General features: G+C 37.7%; 1 protein-coding gene across 6 annotated transcripts in view; it reads right to left on the bottom strand.

The window, feature by feature from the left end:
* The window catches only part of LOC135323456 (LHFPL tetraspan subfamily member 2 protein), a 134,582-nt gene that overhangs the window by 106,901 nt on the left and 8,072 nt on the right, over positions 1-19,609 (bottom strand). For 2 of the 6 annotated variants that reach the window (XM_064500819.1, XM_064500818.1), the window contains exon 3: positions 18,646-18,726. The exons of the other annotated variants lie outside the window; for them this stretch is intronic. The gene's annotated coding sequence lies outside the window, so the exon portion shown is untranslated. The remainder of the gene's footprint in view (positions 1-18,645; positions 18,727-19,609) is intronic. 6 annotated transcript variants of the gene reach the window in all.

Below are 19,609 nucleotides of genomic sequence, written 5' to 3' on the forward strand. Positions count from 1 at the left end.
ATCTCTTTTTCTAAGAGGGCAGAAATTTTACCAAAAAAATTGCCCTTTTTTTTTAATAATGTATTTCCAGGATTTCAAGCAAAACACTTAATTATCAAAAATTTACCAAGAGGTGGTAATACGAATACAATAGTTTTTCTATCAGCTGAGATAATAACCCAGATTCCTGTAATTCTGGGAGCAAAAGAAATGCACAAAGCCATACTGCACAAAAACAGAACAGGTGTATAACAAAAGAAGTATCTTTTAAGTATTCAGCATTCAGTCTAGCAGTGCACACGCCACGATAAAACTATCAGCCACAACTCATCAAGCAGTAGCCCAATGGCACTTTATTGATTACTTCTGGCTTCCCATAACTTCCCTGCACTGAATTCCCACCAGAAGGGAGGAATGTTTTAGTTCACAGGCTCACAAGATATTCTTCAGTTAGGCTCCTCTGAGATGATCATCATCCCAGAATAAAAGGGGAAAAAATACTCAAGGAAAGGCCATCTTGTGTGTCGTTAGCAGAGCCCCACATTCTTGTTCCTATCCACCCACAGCAAGACTTACCTTCCCAGAAAAACACCTCTCCCCGTTTTCTGGATACAACCAGCCTTTGTCTCACAAAAGAAGAAAAACCTCCTCCTTTTGCTGATCCGATGTCAAATTAACCTAAACCTTTTCTTTCTAGTTCTCCTCACCATGTCAAACTCCTATTACAGGTGTTGCAGAGAACATCTGATGGGGCTCATAGTTTTAATTAAGCCTCAAGTGGCCAGTATATTGCTTACACACTAAAAGCAGTGAAACTCAGACCTCAGTTAATACAAGAGACATGCAAACAGCCTCCAAGTTACTCTAGATTTTAAAGCCATCCACAAAAGTGCAGGTCTTAAATCAAATTAATTCACTTCCAACGCATACATATTTCTGGGTTTCTGTATCTCTAACAAGCAAAGCTTCATGGACCTTTAATAGATTGTATCAATAATTAAAAGTACTTTCAATATTTTGTTAAAAAATCTTCTCCATCAACAATGTGAAATAAAATTAGATTCCACTGTGTTTCACAAAAAGTTCTCTTAAAACAAAGAATTCAGTCGATAAATATTAGCCCCTTACAGCAAATGTAATCTCTAAATGATCAAGCTCTAACAACTCCCTCTGCTCTACAGGGACAGATAAAATCTCTCTATTGCTTCTTAATTGGCAAAATATTTAACCAGTCTGAATAATCACTTAAAGAGAATTTAAACCCTTGATTCCATATGTTTAAATATTAACATTTTCAGTCTGCAAAAAGTATAAACCAGTTAGCCTTACAAAACAAAACCAAAAAAGACATACACACACACCCAGAAAACAATCCCCCCAAACCTATTTGCAGCCCATTTCCTTTGATGTAGAAATATCTAAAATAGGCACTAGCAAACAGCAGCGCTCACACATGAAGGAACTTGGTGGTCTGAATGCTATTTTTGACTCTTTGTGATCCAAGGAACTAATTTAAACCAATTTTCTTAGTTAAAGTCTTTACAATCTTACCTAACAAAAAATTCCTGAAATATTTACCCAGTGAAACATTCAAACTCAATCAGCGGATAAATCTCAACTTCTCAAATAGCAGAGGCTCTTCTTACATTTCCTCAGGATATGATTACCAATTTTAAAAAACAAAAAAGAAACTTTTTTTTACCCATTTAGGACAATCTCTTTGCAAAAACTGATGTGTATTAGCACAGCTCCAAGTAAACAGTCTTAGGCAATCAGCAAAAGCAAAAGATATACCAGATAACAGATCAATTTTACCTTTAATCCTAGCATGTTCGAGTAAACCAAGATTACTCTCCTTTGATCTATGAAAAAAGCAGTCAGCGATAGCAAGAAGTACATCTTTCACTGATTTTTACTGGAGCCATTGGTTTTCAGCTCCTTGAAAACAATCATACCCCGAACACTCAGGAATGTATCATAGCAATGAACAAAGGATACTTCCCTTCACATACTTTCAAGATGTACTAGCAAATACTGCGTAATTCCCTTCGTCTGATGATGAGCAAAATTTTCAGACTCTGCTGGTAATTAGGTATGCAAAGTGAACATCAAATTGCCTATGGTGGCACTTAAAATTACAGTTAGGAGGAAGTGAGTTTCCAAAATACAAGTCTCAGGAGGACAACACCCCAGCACCCAGCCAGCCCCATGGGCACTGACAACTCAGCAACAGGCCCTTTGGCTTGAAAGTTTCTTTCATCAGTGCTAAAACATGGATGCTCTTCTCATGCAGATCTGCACAAGAAGCCCAGCCTTCATCACAAATCCCACACAATAATCCAGTGGAGAGGCACTGAAATACTGCCTAAATCATGAGAGGGGTCTAATACTATGCATTCCCCAAACTCTTTGGGCATTTTGTATTGCTCATATATTAAAAAGTCACCTAAAAACAGCCATGATGGACCAGCATGGGGACCAGAAACTGCAACTCTTCAATCCCAAATGCAGCCACTAGCTAAAAATGTACAGAAGCAGGCTCCCCCAGGCAGTTTCTTCTTTCCCCTTGGCCTCCCAGCTCTGCTATTCTGTTATAGTGGTTCAGCCTCAGTAAGAGGGGCAGATCCTTCTCCTCCTCTCCCTTAGACACTTCTGTGCCCTCGTGGCGAGGAGACCCCACTGAGAGGTGGTGAGCGTGGCCCTGAGCCCTCAGCCTGCAGTGGGACAGGAAAGCCAGGCTCCCACTTCCCCTGCAAGTACCCTGATGCTCTGGCAAAGGTAGGTGATAGAACCACCTTTTCAACTGACATGCTGTGGGAGAGCAGGAGTCCCGACCTCAACGTCTCTGCCTGCAGGAGGAGGTCCCAAGCTGGCAGAGGTGGCCAATGCCCCGAATTAAATGCCTGCACTCCCAAGGGAGGTAGGGCTTCAGGCAGACGCTCTGCAGGCTAGCTCGCCAAGCCCCCTTCGGAGAGCACTGGTTCCCTCTGGTTGTACCAGCATAGCAGGCACTAAGCTCAGGTAACTTGAATCAGGTGCCTAATTTTTAGGCTCCATGTCTTTTGTGATTTTAATGTGATTTGTACAAGGAGTTGCTTTGAAAATGTACCCAGTGTTTTTATGACTTAATTTACTGATATACCAATCTCTAGCATAATTCTGAAGTATGCCATTTTAAAAACTAATTTATGGAAGAAAAATGAGCTGAGGGGGAGAAAGATTCAATTTCCTTTTACATGCATAACTCATTTTAATTATCATCTTGCAGAGAGATCAGTTTATTGCTAAAAAGAAGTGATTACTCACTCCTTTTCTTACTAGGTAAAAATCTTTACACATTCAAATAGAAAATCTTAACACAAACTAAAAACAGGCCTTGTTTAATATTTCTAGCATTTTTATTTTGCCTTGCTATTTTGAAACTATTATATTTGCAAAATAATGGTAATTCTGCATTACTCAGGCATGTATTTCATTTTTTTTTAACATCTGAAATCTGTTATGTCAGGAAATAAAGCACTGCACTATCATTTTTTTAAGCAAATTATCCAGATGGGTCTCTAGAATTTTGAAATTAGATCAATGTATTATAGAGGCTTTATTACACAGCATAATTCAGTACACAGGATTTTCTTCAAAGCACTCCATCAGATCAGGGTTTGTTTTTATTTTACTATACCGTTGGGGATGTCAAACAAAGCTAATTTGGCAGGGAGGACCAAAAAAGACAGCAATTTTAATTGCCTTGTTTTTGTGAAACAGCAGAAGTCACACTGGAAAGAAAAGATTCAACATCAAACAGAGTCTTTGTGACAGGGCAAGCATGCTGCAGAAGAGACCATGACAAAGCCAGCACCCATTATAGACATATAATGGAACAACAATGACAAAATCTCCCCAAAAGACATCTTTCCTTCTGGACTAGAAGGTCATGCATTGCAGCTGTGAAGGTAAATTTTTTTTTTTTTTTTTTTAAGAAATCAAATACACATGTTGGCGATTGAGACTGGAAATAAGACATGGCAGGTCATCTATAAAGCAGTCCCCAGCTGCCACAGTTTATTATTGTTGAGCAATATATCTGGAGAAATTATTTGGATTTATAGACTTTCTCAACTACATTCAGGTCTTCAAGAACGTATTATTTCATACAAGAGCAGTCTGCAAAAAAGCATTTAGGCTTGTGAAGGGAAAAAATTCTAGGCCACAGATTGTTTCTAAGATAACTGCTAGTGGTTGTTCAGACCAGTTAAAAATGGTTATACTGCACCTGTGTGCAGGTGACTAAGCTGCTGGAGGGATTACCCCAGAACAAGCTCACTGGGGCAGAACGCACACCCAGAGGTACACTGGTTATCCTGACTGACATGAAAGCAGTTCTGAAGTTCAGCCAATTTCAATCACTGCTAACAGACTTTTCTGGGGGGTTGGTATGGACTTTTCTCTACAACTCTAAAAGTGCAACACCCTGAAGGACTTCAATATTAATGAGTTTTGTATGTTGCACAGATTAGTCCAGAATCTGTCAGAAGAAAGCCAGAGTTTTGCCAGATGGCCTCTATGCAAATGCACACGGCTAAAGATATAGCTAATAAATATAAGCTATCTTCTTATCAGCAAGCGAAGTAGATTCATACCTTATGGAGCTAGAAAGGTCTGCTATGTAACTCAAGCCATATGACTTCCCTCAAATAATTCTGTGTTGAATTACAGTTTATTTTTCTGGGGAAAATCTTGATTCTAAAATTGCTTGTAACTTTCTCACTGACACACTAAACTGAGTAAGTATACCAGGGCATAATTCTCAGTCTTTTATAGATTTTGCTGGCTCTTCTCTGGTCACAGTTAACATCTTCTTTTATTCATTGACAGTAGTATGGGATTCCAGTAGCAGTTGTACCAGTGCCAAATAAATAATACAACCTCTGTATTGTCTACTCCTACTCAGAGTGCCTAATTTTTTACATGCAGAATCACATTAGCCCTTTCTGGCCAAGCTGGTACATTGAGCGCTCATGTTTAGCAGATTATCCATTGTGACCCTCTATTCAGAGTTGCCACATTTTATGCAGAGCATGCCTGTAGCCGTTACCTTTATTATTAGTTCCTAGCGGGATGACTTTGACTTTAGAGTTGCCATTAGCCAGAACTCAGATTACCAACCACATTGCTCTCCCTTTTTATTATTTATCATTCCACTAATTATTATTTGCACAGAAAGGGATGATTTTTCATCACTAGTGATTTTTAAACTACATGGAATGTTCTTTTTATGTTGTAGTTCAAACAGGAATTAATTCAGAAATGTCCTAATGCCTCCATTACCCAGGCAGTCACGCTGCCTGACCACAATGGTCCTTTCAGGCTTTGCAACCTTTGGTTCTTTGACTGTTTAAAATTTGGCAGAGATAATATGTTCTCTTTTGTGTCACCAATCAAACATTATTGAAGAACCAGGAGCTTATCTAGAAACCCAGTTATATGACAATTCAATATATAGTTACATTAGACTCCTGTCATTTAACCAGTTCTTACTCCACTCATTGCTTTGATTTTTCTTTGTTCTAGAACAAAAATGGGTGTTGAAAGGTTAAGTATTTAACCTAAGTCTTTTATGTTGTTATCTATCAACTGAACTTGTAGCTTCATCTAAAAAAAAAACTTATCAAATTCATTTGATCAGATAAATTTTCCACAAACTCATACTAGTTAGTATTAATCTTACACTCCTTTCAGCAAATATTAATATATTCCTACCTTGGACAGCATGATGCAACTCCTATGCTAAAGCCTGGCTTTCCCAGTATTTCCAACCAGCCCACCATCTTTCCCCTGGAGGAGGCAGAGTGTAGTTTTTAGGTAGCACCTGCTGCTCAAGGAGCTGAATATTTCTGCATATTGCAATCTGTTGCAGAGGGTCAGGCTGCTGCTGCTGCTGAAGGTGTAGATGGGAGAGGAGCCAAAGACTGGTTCTGGTGTACAACTGCCCAGCAACATCAGTTTGCTCTTACCTCCTCAGGCAGCAGCAGCAATCCAACGCTTTAGGACTGGCAGCCCAGTCCACCCTCCCTCCAGCTGCAGATCCAGCTGGCTGCCTAACATCTCACCCAGAGCAGTCCAAAACAAAAGCTGGATCCAGCCCATAAGCCTGTGCCATACAATATTAAGTCATCACACAATCTAATAAAATAGACACATAACACTGGCGTCATTTTCTAGTCTCTAAGAGTTCCCCAGAAGTAAAATCACTGGGGTGGGAGGAGGCGTAAGCAGCATTAACAGAGCACAGAAATCTGGTCAGCTTTTTCAAGTGTTCTGGATGCACTTTATTTGGCCCTGGTGACTTTGGTGGTTGCTGTTCAATGTCCCGAGTTACTGGACGGGGATCTGTTTCATTCTAAGCCTGTGAAAAGAGCTATACTGTCTCTTCCAGATACTGGACAAGGCTATCTAGTTAAAATACTTGCTGGTTTTGCAATCTCATTTACAGTTATACAATTCCTATCTAGTAATGGACTGACTGCAATGCTGCAGTTCTATTTTTCCTGATACAAAAATCTCAACTTCTACAGTCCTTAACACAGTGATCACGACAATCACACCCATGGGGCACAATTTTATTTCTTTTAAACAAGAACTATAACTGCTTCCTTTTTGTACAGACAGTGATCTATCATGATGATCTAAAATGTTCCAATTCGTTCCAATTACTTTTCCAATTACTGTTCCAATTACTTTTTTTTCCCAAAAGTTTCAGTGCACTGCTGTATGGAGTACATATTTCCATAATACAACAATAAATTACTAACAGCTACTGCCATTAGTTTCTAAAGATCCAAGTTTCTAAAGATCCAAGGCACTTGTGAGGTGAAATAGGAAGAGACTGACGTTCTGAGAACGCTAATTATTATCCTATGCTAATAAATTAAAACAAAAAGGATTAATGTAAAAAAAATGTGATTTTTATATGTTTGGACCCTAATGCAGATATACTGTGAAGATATATACCAAATAAACACACATCTAGAGCTTAACAGATGGCATTGGGAAGCATTCCGAATTGTAGGTGGTGCTGTGCAAAGAGCTATTCTATGATTCTTTTAAAACTAGAAATCTACTATACAGCTGCATTCAACAGCTGGGTACCAGACTCAGTGACCCAGAGACCCTCTGGCACTTCTGTGTTCTTAAGTAATTCAGAAAGAAATTGGCTGGAATAGTCTTCAGAATTTTATGACAACTGAAAGTAAGGATGGTGTGGTTACTGCTGAAAAGGACCAGTGGCTACATCAGCTATGCTGGTTTGGGTTTTTTAATTAACATTATAGCTTACATTTTGAATTTCTGCACATGCAGAACTGATTTCTTCTCATATATGTATATACACAAATCCTAAGCATATATATCCATTATAATCTTGATGGTGTAAACCATACATTTCATTTCATTTCCTATTACTCTGCATAATACCTCTATAAACAAAAGTCAGATCTCCACAGGCACTGGTAACACTATCACTGCCAAATGGATATGTTGTCTTTCAACACCATTAAGAAAAGTGATTTTGTTTCATTTTAGGGATGAAAAGATCATACAAACTTACCAAACAACTATTCCCTAGGTAAAGCTTTTCTACAACTATTCATAAATTGATTAAAGTTCCCAGCATCCTCTTACTCCAACAGCTATAGTTCTCCTGAAAGCACTGTTAGCTATCACAGGCAATGCACAGTGTAACCATTGTCTACACTTCCCCTGCTTTAAAAATCAGCATGTGTCTTCAGTTTTAGATCTATCGAGAGAGAGAGAGAGAGAGAGAGAGAGAGAGAGAGAAAATCAGACTTCTGTAAGTAACTGAAATGTTATTTTTCAACTCAATTTTACAGAGGAAAATTCCTGTTCCCCATGTACTCAGAGAGCCTAACCTCAACTAGGTTCAGTTTCAGCCTCTTTTGAGCAAAACCAAACATTTCCCAAGCTGTGTGTGGTGGTTTCCTTCACTGCTCTCCATAAAGAGTTGAAAGGCAGGGCAGCTCAGAAAAAAATGGAAGAGGCTTAAAGCAACATGCAAAAGATGAGAGTTAACTTTTCCCTTGGCCATTCTGAGTTTAAAAGAAAATTCAACATATGCAACATGACTACCGAGCGTGGTAGGGAAGCTGCCATTAAATGTTTGGGGCTTTTTATGCTCTGCTTGTTTTGAAGCACACAGTGAGTCTCCTGTGGCGGCTCCTCTCCAGAGCTGCTGAGGTACAGTCACAGACATCTCTTGTTCTGTAAAAGCCAGACCAACTATAAAAAGGACAACAATGCTGTGATGTATCTGCAACAAGGACTAATTTAAGTATGACAATTGCTAGCTCACAGACCACGTTCCTGAAGGTAGATGTCTACTTCAGGATGGAAAACAAATAAAGTTTCAAGAGCTCTACATTATGAGTGGGAGACTCATGAGTTCTGGACATGAAAAGCTAATCAAAGGTGCCACAAAAAGGGAGCATATGCCTGGAGTATATGAATGTACATCATACATGTGAACAGCTCATTAGCACACATACCACACAGGGCAGCATTTGTTTCCTTGATAACTAACAGCAATAGACCTCCTAAGTAAATAACATCCCTCACCTTCAACTACTATCTGCAATTGTTTCTCTCTTAAGTGCTCAAGATAACATAAACCTTACAAATTGACTAAAAGAATAATAAATATAAACAAGAACTGGCGGAGAGGTAAGAGATAAAAGAATGCAAGGTACTAGAGTGAACAGGCTTTCTTTTGAAGCAAGTACTTTCATTAACTTCAGCTGGAACAAGACAGAGAGCCTCCCAGGAACAGGCATGCTTTCAATACACAACCGAGAGGTGGGATTTTCTAGAAGGTGACACCACCTGGCCAAGACAGCTCAAACTACACAGCTCTGCTGTCCTATTCCTACCAAGCGGAAGGAAACTCCAATTTCAAATCTAATTTTGCATCTTCATCTGTTTATATGAGGAAAACAAAGATATTATTGGAGACCATTTTAGAATGAAACCAAATGTTTTACAAATTTACAAAAACTACTTAAAATGATCATGTTACTAAAAAAATTTCCCTAGCTATAAATGAAAGACCTCGATAGTTATGCTCTACATATTTTACTAATCATACAACAATATGCCTCTGACACGTTTCAGAATACCAAGGTTTTTTAGAAGTAATTTTTCTCACCAGCGGCCGTGCCAGAATATGGCTGGTTGAGGATTTGGTTGCTTTTTTAAAAGTCAATCTAATCAAATCATTCAAGCAAAAAGAAAACCTCAAAAGTCAAGTATGTGAGGAAATGGTAACTGTAAAAATGGATAAGCTAACTCTGTCTTTAAAAACTAGTTTTGCTCATTTTTTAAAAAACAATCATCTTTTTAAAGCACCAAATGTAAATGTACTAACTAAAAATAAAAGCAGACAGAATCACAGAAAGCTGTCTGTAATTTTGTGAAGCCAGTACCTTATATTTTTAAAACTAGCATTTACCATAGATAATTAATCTAATAGACCACACTTCATGGCCTATGGCCCACGCTTTATCCCACTTATTCAGCAAACACTGGAAACGACAGAAGATTATATGACTACAAATGTCAGCGTGACTGGTCTCCGAGTTATCTAAAAAGTACACTGTGAGCAGTATTTATTAAGTCACAAGAAGGGATTTAGTTATGAGGCTATGGAAAGGCAGTGGAAATAGCTCATCTGTTCCTCCTGTTTAACAAACGATCTGCACCACCATGTTCCCATTTTTAAAACAGAGGTCATATTTGCTTATTTTGTTCAATGTAATTCATTGCCTGTCATCGTCACATCGAAAGAAAGGAGACTCTTCTAGTAGTTCTATCATCACTAGTATCCACAAGATACAACTCCCCAGTATTACCCCACCTTTTTAAGATAATAGTGCCTTTAGATGTGCCTGCTTTGCAAATAGGAATTGCATAGCTGTGTCTGGTGAATGCTCAGTGAAACGGAACATCCACTCATTTGGTTACTGCAAGGTACAGAGCTTCTTAGATATCTTCGGTTGTAAATAACTGTATGTATATACCTTCATACAATCAAAACGCATACATCCCAGTTAACAGAACGGGTACAGTGTGATCTCTGGCTTCATGACCTGCACATGTGTCTCCTGTCACATGGTCACACACTTTCCCATCACGGTGTGGACAACTACCCAGTCACACCATGTGCAGGGCCACCAAGCTGCAGGAAGGAGGGAGGGAGGGAGGGAGGGAGGGAGCAGGACACAGTTTGCAATTCATGTGACTCTCTGCCCTCTCTCTGCTTATGACTGAAGGGCCTCAAGCAGGTGAAGAGACAGAATGACAGGCACAAAAAAATTGTTAGAGAAAACAGAAAGAAAATCATAGAAGAGGAAAAATCATGCAAAACAAGCCATTTAAATGCATTTCTTTTGTGGAAGTTCCCATGAAATGGAAGAATTTCCTAGAGGTAGAAAGTGAAAGGATTCACAACAGACCTACATCTAAGTAATACAGAACCTGCAGGGCCACTGCAAATTAAGGTCATTATCCGATGAATATTTCCATCACAACTACTAACACAAGTTCAAGAAATAGGAGCCACTAATTAAGCTGAAGTTCATTAAAAAAACAAACTGTTCTTACAAACTGGGTGTAGGGAACAGAAAGTCTGGTCAATCTACGTCAATGCAAGACTGCTCATTGCAGCATTATTTTGTGGACAAAGTATCCTATCTAACTCAAAAGATCTGACTAATGTAATTTCTGATATTTTATAGGAAACACTTCCAGAGAAAAAAAATTCAATGCATGAGTTACGCTGTCACACAGCCTATATTTTCTTCATTTCATCCCATTATCACTTTGCTTCTTTGACCTCATTTCATCACTGTTTAACAAAGCCAATAAGACTACTTTTGTTTTCCTCACAAATCATCCCACCAGTCCTTTGATCCTTTTGATACCTTCTTCTTAACTCCTTTGATTCTGTCAACATCTTTTCATAACAGGTACCTCAGACTGACTGCAATTCAAACAAATGTAAATGTATTCCAGAGAGGCATGTTATAAAACAGGGAAGAAATGCCTCATTTTTTTTCTTGATCCGTAGATTATTTTTGCAGACTAAACTGGAATCGATCTTTTTGCATTACTACCTCAAACTCAAATCTGATGTATGCTCACATTTCTTTAAACACTAACAGTTTTTAGGTGTTTCAGACTTATTTGCTTCTTAGTTTAAACTGCATAGTTACATAGTATTAACTAACATTTTTCCAGCTAAAAGCGATACAGTATTTTCACATTTGTGTTTTTTTATTTGGGAGGCTCAACCTCTCTTAAGAAAATTTACTTCTGATGCTGAATGAGGGCTGAAACTATGATCTCTCTCTCTCTGCTGGCATTTTCTTAATGGATTCCTGTTCTGGGAAATATATTGCTTCTGCGCCAGAGTCAACTGTGAGTTCTAGAAGTAGTTTACAAAATCATGTTAATTATAGCAAATGATACTTTTTGCACATGCCTTATCAAATAAAATTAAGAATGTATCTGCATATATAAGACTAGAAATACATCTCAAAAGTTAATTATGTAATGAGTAATCATATTCATTATTACGATTATATTAAATATCATAAAACAGTATACACTTAACTACTTGCATTTGTAATATTTTTCATATTAAATATGTAAATAGTTAAGTTTTAAACACATGCACTAGCTATCCTGTACTGGAACAAACAAATGCTTTGGCAGTGCATATTCTAATGGAGCTGAGTAAGAACACTAGTACACAGACAAATAACACTAGTACACAGACAAATAAGTGAAAGGGAGCCAAAATGACTTCCCTCTAAAGACAGAAACTCATTTAACCATATGAAAAAACCATAATCATTAGGGAAACTAATTTATCTTCTGTTTCTGAAAGGATATAATAAATAACAGATACAACTACAGTGTGGGCCTCATCCAGGAAATCTGTGCAGTCTCTTGGACCACACACTCCCTCTAGAAAGTCACACGTAGTAACGATGAAGCAGCTAATCCACCCAGAGCAATGCTCCGCTCACTTACATATGGCTAGAAAAATAGAGATATTCAGCAAATGGTTACCTGCACCTCAGGAACTACCACCATTTCCAGACTGAATTCTGTCTATCTCAATGGCATTTGAGGATGCAAGAATGGCTAGCAGCCTCTGCACAGACTTACTTCCCCAAATAATTCCAGTGCAACAGCAAGAACAGATTCATCTTTAAAAAAAGTCTTCTGTTGACTGCTTCACTTATTTTTTAACTGTAACATACTAAAGCCTTCAGAATGGCAAGCATCTCTGAGCCACAGGCGATGACCACAGAGGTGGGCGTTGATCGACGTGTCCCAACCTAGAAGTTACTAAACACCATACACAAATATCCAAACCCCTGTGAAAAAGGAAAACAAGTATTTCATGATCATGTTAAATTAGAGGAGAAGGAATACGAAATTTTTCACTCAATAGTTGCTTCTCCTCTAAGTGGCTGACAGCTAAGGGATATTATTGCAATAAAACTGCCCTTTTTAAAAACCATACATACACTATCTTCAAAACAAAATAGGAATCATTCAAAAAATTGGCTCTCAGCAGGGTCCTGATCCCAACCACGGGGGATGGACCAGATACTGAATCATTTATTCCACTGTGAGAGAATGCAAACTTCTCAGGAAAAAAAACAAACAAAAAACCCTCCAAAACCCCCAAAACCCAGCTTTTGCAGCATAGACAGGTTTAGCCTAACTATAACCATATACAGTAATTTTCTCCTTTAAATCTTTATTAGTCACATGAAGACAAAAAAAGAAAAAAGCCAACAACCCTAATATAAAGTATGCATGAAAAAAATTAAGATTCGCCAGGCTTAAAACATGGACCAGCCTCTACCCACTAAAGACAAGGCTGAAGAGCAATTTTCATTGCTCTCTTGGTTCATAAACAAAGATTATTATTACATTACTCAACCACTAATACAGTAACAGCATACACACATTAAAACAAAAGAAACATTTAATGTGAACTGGTTAAATCCAGAGTTATGAGAATACACAACTCATCTGGTATCAAATAATTCACGGCTGTATGAAAAACCAAAATGTTAGTCTACAGCAAAGATGTCCTTACGAAGTTGCCCGTTGTGAACAGCAGACAGAAGCAGTAGATAGGCATACTTATTATTTTTAAAGAAGACACTAATTTCACTGTAAGACCAGCAAATAAACTAATTCTATAATTTGGTAACGAAATAAACACAGATTAGGAGTTATGATATTTGTTTCACACAAGTGAAATAGAGATGTCTATGGCTATCCAAACATGAGAGAGTCTATGTCCTGAAAAATGAAACTTACAGAAAAACACTGAGAAAGGAAAGGAGAAGTCTGTGGCTTTTGCAAAGGATTTAGGAGTCCAAATGTGAAGCCCTTGCATTCAGCCTTGCACAGTCACTCAGAATGTCCATCCCTTCTACTCTTTATGAGGGCAAGGCCCTACACGCAGGATTGTTCTAGACAACGTTTGTGAGTATGAAGTCAGTACTTATTTGCTGTTATTTAATGTGATATTTTTAACTATTTTTATTACCTATGGTTACTCTAAAAAAAAATAAACACTTGACTCTACCTTACCTGTTTCCTCTCTGAATAGGGAGATACATAATGGAGTTTTGAGCTTCTGAGGCTTTGAAAGAAACAGTGGGAAAATAATTTTAAAAATAAAACAGTGGTTTCTAAAAAAGAAACTGGAAATAAACTTTATATATATATATATTTTTAAGATCTTGAGTGAGGAGGGGCATACAGTGTTCAAGTCAGCTCACAGAAAATAATCAGAATTTTTTTTCCCCTAGATCACAAACTGGTTCACCATTCTACACAACAGGACTGTAATTGCCTATTCTTCACTTATCAGACCAACATCTTCCTGAAATTGGTCATAATGTCTGAGGATTTTAGAGATAATGTGGAATATATTATGTATGTTTGCAAAGATGGCTACACTATTCCCATCAGCTGATTAATGACGTCTCAGCCCAACAGACAGACACAGATCTGGTGCACTGCATTTTAATTAACCAGTGCATATAAATAACCTTTCACATTGTCAGATGCAGAAAAACACAAGTGGGTAATGAGACCACTGATTTTGATGTTCAGACCTTCTGGCAGAGGAAAGCAGACTGGAAAGGGACACACTGATTTTCCAAATTACCTGGTTTATTTAAGGCATATCTTAATTCTTCATCCTCACTACAAAAAATAAAAAACATATTGTACTCAATAAAATACATTCTATTTAGTTGTAAGAGCAAATGTGAATGGAAAGTGAAGCAATAAACATCAGCTCAATGCCTGCAAATGTAGACTATCTCTTGGCAGAGAACACAGATAAAGATTCAGAATGAAGAACTTTAAATATTTCTTCTGCATTTGAATGAGTTGCTGACATCTTAGGAACCATATAATGTAGAATGAAGAACAAAATAGTGAGCAACAGCTTTGAAGATGTGCCTTAGTATTACTGATTATGATGATGATGATTATTGCAAGAGGAAAGGATAGTAGTCAAGACTTCTTTGGAGTATCTTTTAATCAATAGTCCCCCTTCTATAATCTAACATCCAAAAAGACTGTTTAACAGCTTTTTCCTAAAGAATGTGGTCTGGTTACAGAAAGGTTTAGTAGAAGGATCATTATCACAGATACTAGACCTGAGGTCAATGATCAATCACTTGACTGATTGATAGATAAAGGGCCATTTTTCTTTTTTTCCCCTATCTTTTTCAGCATAACTCTGACTAGCAAAGGGGTAAATGGAAAAAACATAAAAGGGACTTCCTTTGGACTGTGTTCTTAAATCATATCTACAGCATGAGCCCCTCAGCTGTATTCCCTGAGTCTCTGGCAAAGAACCTTGCATTATTCATCAGCTAACAGGTAGATGGGTAGGTATTTAAACAGTAGCTTAATTCTACCTGGCATGTTTCTCAGAAGTATAGTCAGTCAATGACCCGTATCATTTGGCTAAACTTTCCTCTGTCCATACAGAAGTGTTTCTGTCCAACAGAAGAGCTGGACCACTTTCCTTTCTAAACAGAAAACTTGATCTTCTTTTGTCAATTCAGAAATACACAGCTGTGATGCTGTTGACTATGACTAATTGTGTTTGGCAGGGCTTTAACAAAACTTCAGAGAACAGAACTGTATTTACTATGTGCAAATACATTACCAGTTCAAATATTTACAGGTATCAAATGATGACATTTGAACATAAGACTGCTTCTGGAGTTTATTAAAGTTTATTCTTAAGGTAGTAAAAAACAACTCTGCTGTAGTAATATCAATTAACATTCACTCAATCTGCAGAGATCAAAGTAGCTACTATATATACATTCCAACAATAACAAAACAGCACTCACTGTTATTTACAACAAACTTCAATAGTCTCATCTCACCTCACCCAAATGCTACCTTTCAGACCTCCGTATAGTCCTGCCTTCCCAACCTCCAAAGCCACATACTTCAGTATAGCTCACTTCAGTGTAAACTGTATGTGGTTTCAGTATGATCAATCTACTTCAGAGGCAGATGTAGAAACATACTACAAAGACTCTGGAAGGGAACTTCATAATACATGCATGATACATTTCTTTTTAATGCTCTCCCCAGTGCATCAGCACCAGATAATCTGGGAATTCAACCACTGTTACCATAGAAGGTGCACACAATGAGTCAGTATTTGCTACCAAAAAAGCTCCATGGTAGTACAATGACTGCACAGACACTCCATCTCCAGGTGGAGTTACTTTTCCCTATGCCTCAGATTACACAGAAATGGAGGATAAAATTGTTTATTTAGTATTTCAAGAGTAAAAGAAACATGTAGGTGGTAAGTCATGAAGAAGCCTGCAGATACAGGCTAGAGTAAAAAGCATTGTTAATTTAACCTCCATAGCCATTTTGGAAAATCCAGCAAAAGCGTGTTAAATATATCAATACATGACAGAAAAGTAAAGAATGCATGTGCAACACGCAGCTCTTTGTTCATTAATGCCAGATTACCATCTGGTACCTCACCATCTGGTATGATCACCAAGCAATACAAATTTACTCCAGAGCAGGTGTGGATACAATCCCATTTATGTCAAGTTTGCCAGAGCACAGGACATTGCATTCATGCAAACTTTACACCAGTTGAAGGAAGACAAACAATACTTAGTCTGGCATTGTCAGAGCTGTACAGACAAGCAATATCTGACATAGCAGAAAACCTACTAGTACAAAATTAACTTATTAAAATTTGAGCTGACAAGGTGTGTTTATGCTAGATCTTTGCATCGTGGGATTACGCATTTTGATCTGCTTGTGAGTACCCTAAAGATGTACTGTTGAATCAATACTCTAAATTAATCTAGTAAATTAGTGTCTGTAGAATAATTAGCAACACAGCACCCTCCTCCTTCTACACTTCTCTGTCCCAGAGATCTGAGAGCTTTCTGCCTTTTTTCTAACTCTGCAGGGAATATTGCATATTTTGTGTTCATGTCACCAGATAAAATGCATCTATAATAGAAGGGGGAAGGGCAGAGAGAGGAGAAACTTCCATATTAAATAAAATTTCACACAAGGCATGGAGAAAATAAATCAGCAAAACCCAGTTAGGATTACAGGCATAGCTGTTTAGATTCCCTAAACGAGACAATGTGTATTATCTCATCTGGCAGTTTAGCATGACTGAAATGAAACATAATTTGTAGCTGACGCCAACTGGCAGGACACAGACAAATGTTCATGGTAATTTTTTTTTTAATGTACTTCTGTCTTAAATTATAAAGAAAATCAATAGGGAGCTTTTGGCCTATAAAGTGCAAGATCTGCAGATGCTACCCTGAACTGCTAACTCACAGAAAAGTGTGTCTTGAGCTTTTATGATTTAAAAAGACAAATTAAAAATTATAAAAACAGCCATGTCAGGTCAAATCTTCTGCCCAGTACCCCTGTCTCCAAGAGCAGCCAAAAGCGGATGTCTGGGGAAGAGGATAAGAATAGTGTAAGCATTTAGTCATACTTTCCCCAAATACTCTCCAGCCTCCAACAATCTGCAGCTCAGGGACTTTCAAAGCCAGAGGTCATGCTTATGTATTTAATAATCCTCTATGGACTTTTTCTTCCATTCATTCTGTCCAGTCTCCCTTTGAATCAGTGTAAATTTTTAGTATCCGCAACATCCTGTGTAGTTCCACAACTTACTGATACGTGTGTGAAGACCCTCATCTTTTTGTTGTTCTGAATTTGATGCCTGCTAGTTTCATTGACATGCACATTAGCTCTTGTACTGGGAGAGACAATGAAGGACTGATCCCTATCAGCCTAGTCATGCCATTCATGATTTTATAAAACTATCATCACATCCCCAGTTGTTTCTTTTCCTCATCGACTTAACTCTCTTTGTATGAAAAGTGTTACCCTTCTCCGACCGTCCTTGCACCACTTCTCCAGATCTCTTCTGATTTTACTAGATCCTTTTTGAGATGGTGGTTCAGAACTGCACACAACACTCAAGATGTGGGTGGGTTCAAATGGATTCACCATGGATTCAAATTGTAGAGTTGTATTGTATTCTTTAAAAGAAAAAAATCACAAAAACCCATATTCCTACCATTTGGCTTGCTTTCTTGACTGTGACATATTCATGGAACTATTTATTATAAAGCTAAGATTTTATATCCAAGTGATAAGTCAGGCCAGAACTCACCACTTTACATGAAAAGGTAGGTCTGTTCTCCCATTCCCCCAATACCTCACCATTTTTTCTATTGACACTGAGTTGCATATACTGTTTTATTGCCAGGTTACTTGATCTTGTAAGGTATTTCTACAGATTCACGTGTTTATTACCTAAATAACACTGCAGCATTAGCAAACTCTGAAATAGATCCATATGCTTCTCCACTGGTAACTTCCTTCATTGTGACAACAGACCGTTTACTTCTACTCTCTATTTTTTAGTTTCTAGTCCATGCAAGAAGCCTCACTTTTCCCTCATAACAGCTTACTTTCCTTAAGAGCCTTCTTGAAATCTAAGAAGCCCAAAAATCAACTTGATATCTGTTACCTGTGTGCTTCTAGGTTCATGAGACATGACTGACCCTTGATAAACTCATGTTATCTCTTTCCCAGTACCTCATATTTTATATATATTTCCATTAAGTCTACTTTTAGGTATATTTGCATATTACAGACATCTGGCATTCTGGTCTGTAGCTCTCTAAGTGTCCCCTGAAATCCTTTCAGAACTGCCACACCATCTGCCAATTTCAGTCTGCCATTAACCAAGTGTTTTAAAGAAGGTCTCACCACATTTAGCAGTTAGTTCATTTCTGAGTTTCTTTACAACTCCTGGGTGAATACCATCCAAATCTGGCAATTCGTTATTGTTCATTTTTGTCAGTTCTTCCGCATCTCCTGCCAGCATTTCAATTTGAGACAGATCCTCTAATGAGTCTCCCATAAAAAAAGAACTCCAGTGGAGAAACCTCCATCAATTTCTTCCACAGTGAACACAAAAGCAGAAAAAAAAGCTTAGTCTTTTTACTACAGCCTTACCTTCTTTGAATGTTCCTTCTAATCTCTGATAACCTGGTGGCCCTACAGGCTCGCTGGTAGACTTCCTGGTCCTTGAGGTGTCTAAAGAAGAATTTATTATTAATTTTTATTCTTTTCTCAGGTTAGTCCTCAAATTCTTTTTTAACCTACCTTCCTGTGTTTGTAATGCCTATTTAATTTGCCCAAGCGTGTCCTTTCTATTTTCCTCTGTCAGATAGAACTTGCACTTTTTGAACTACAGTTATTATCCCTGAAACTGCATTTTTCAATGAGCATCAATTACACAATGGCCTCGTATTAATATTACTGAAGTAGACAAGGATGGAGGTAAATATTTTTTCATGAAAAAAAAAACAACCTTACCTCCATCACTTGTAAATTAACTGAAAAACCTGAGAAGAAATGAGGTTTCCCTCCAAGCATTAACATCTGCATGAACTGCTTTCTCCAGTCTGCAGGATCATTGGGAGTCACAGCAATTTTTTCTTTTCTTAGATACTTCAATACCCAGGGCTAAATTAAATCACTTGTACTCCAAGGAAAACATTTTGGCCAAAAATTTTCCTGTCTGTTTTTCTCTCTTACTTGCATCATTACAAGTAGAAAAAGAAGAGTTTTAGATAAAAATTCTTCCCTTTTTCTAAGGCAAGGTTTTTATCTGAAAAATATTTGTTTCAGTAGTTTCAGGAAGGACCTGTATGATGGAATAAAGTCAGCTATTACGTTAGCAGGCTCTCTCTCATTAAGAGATGAGAATTCAAAATGACAAACTGGAGGAACAATGTGAAAAGACAGTGTCATCTTCAGTAAGAACATGTGAAAGTTGCTACAGTTAGGCAGGAATAAAAAAAGCAATGTGTTAAAACATTTGTGCTTGGAAAAAGATGTAGTGGGTCACTGTTCAAACATGAAAAGGAGTCACAGAGTGGCAAAAAGATGAACAACATACCAGTAGATATAATAC

The sequence above is a fragment of the Dromaius novaehollandiae genome, chromosome W (assembly GCF_036370855.1).
Source record: "Dromaius novaehollandiae isolate bDroNov1 chromosome W, bDroNov1.hap1, whole genome shotgun sequence".
Classification (NCBI taxonomy): domain Eukaryota; kingdom Metazoa; phylum Chordata; class Aves; order Casuariiformes; family Dromaiidae; genus Dromaius; species Dromaius novaehollandiae.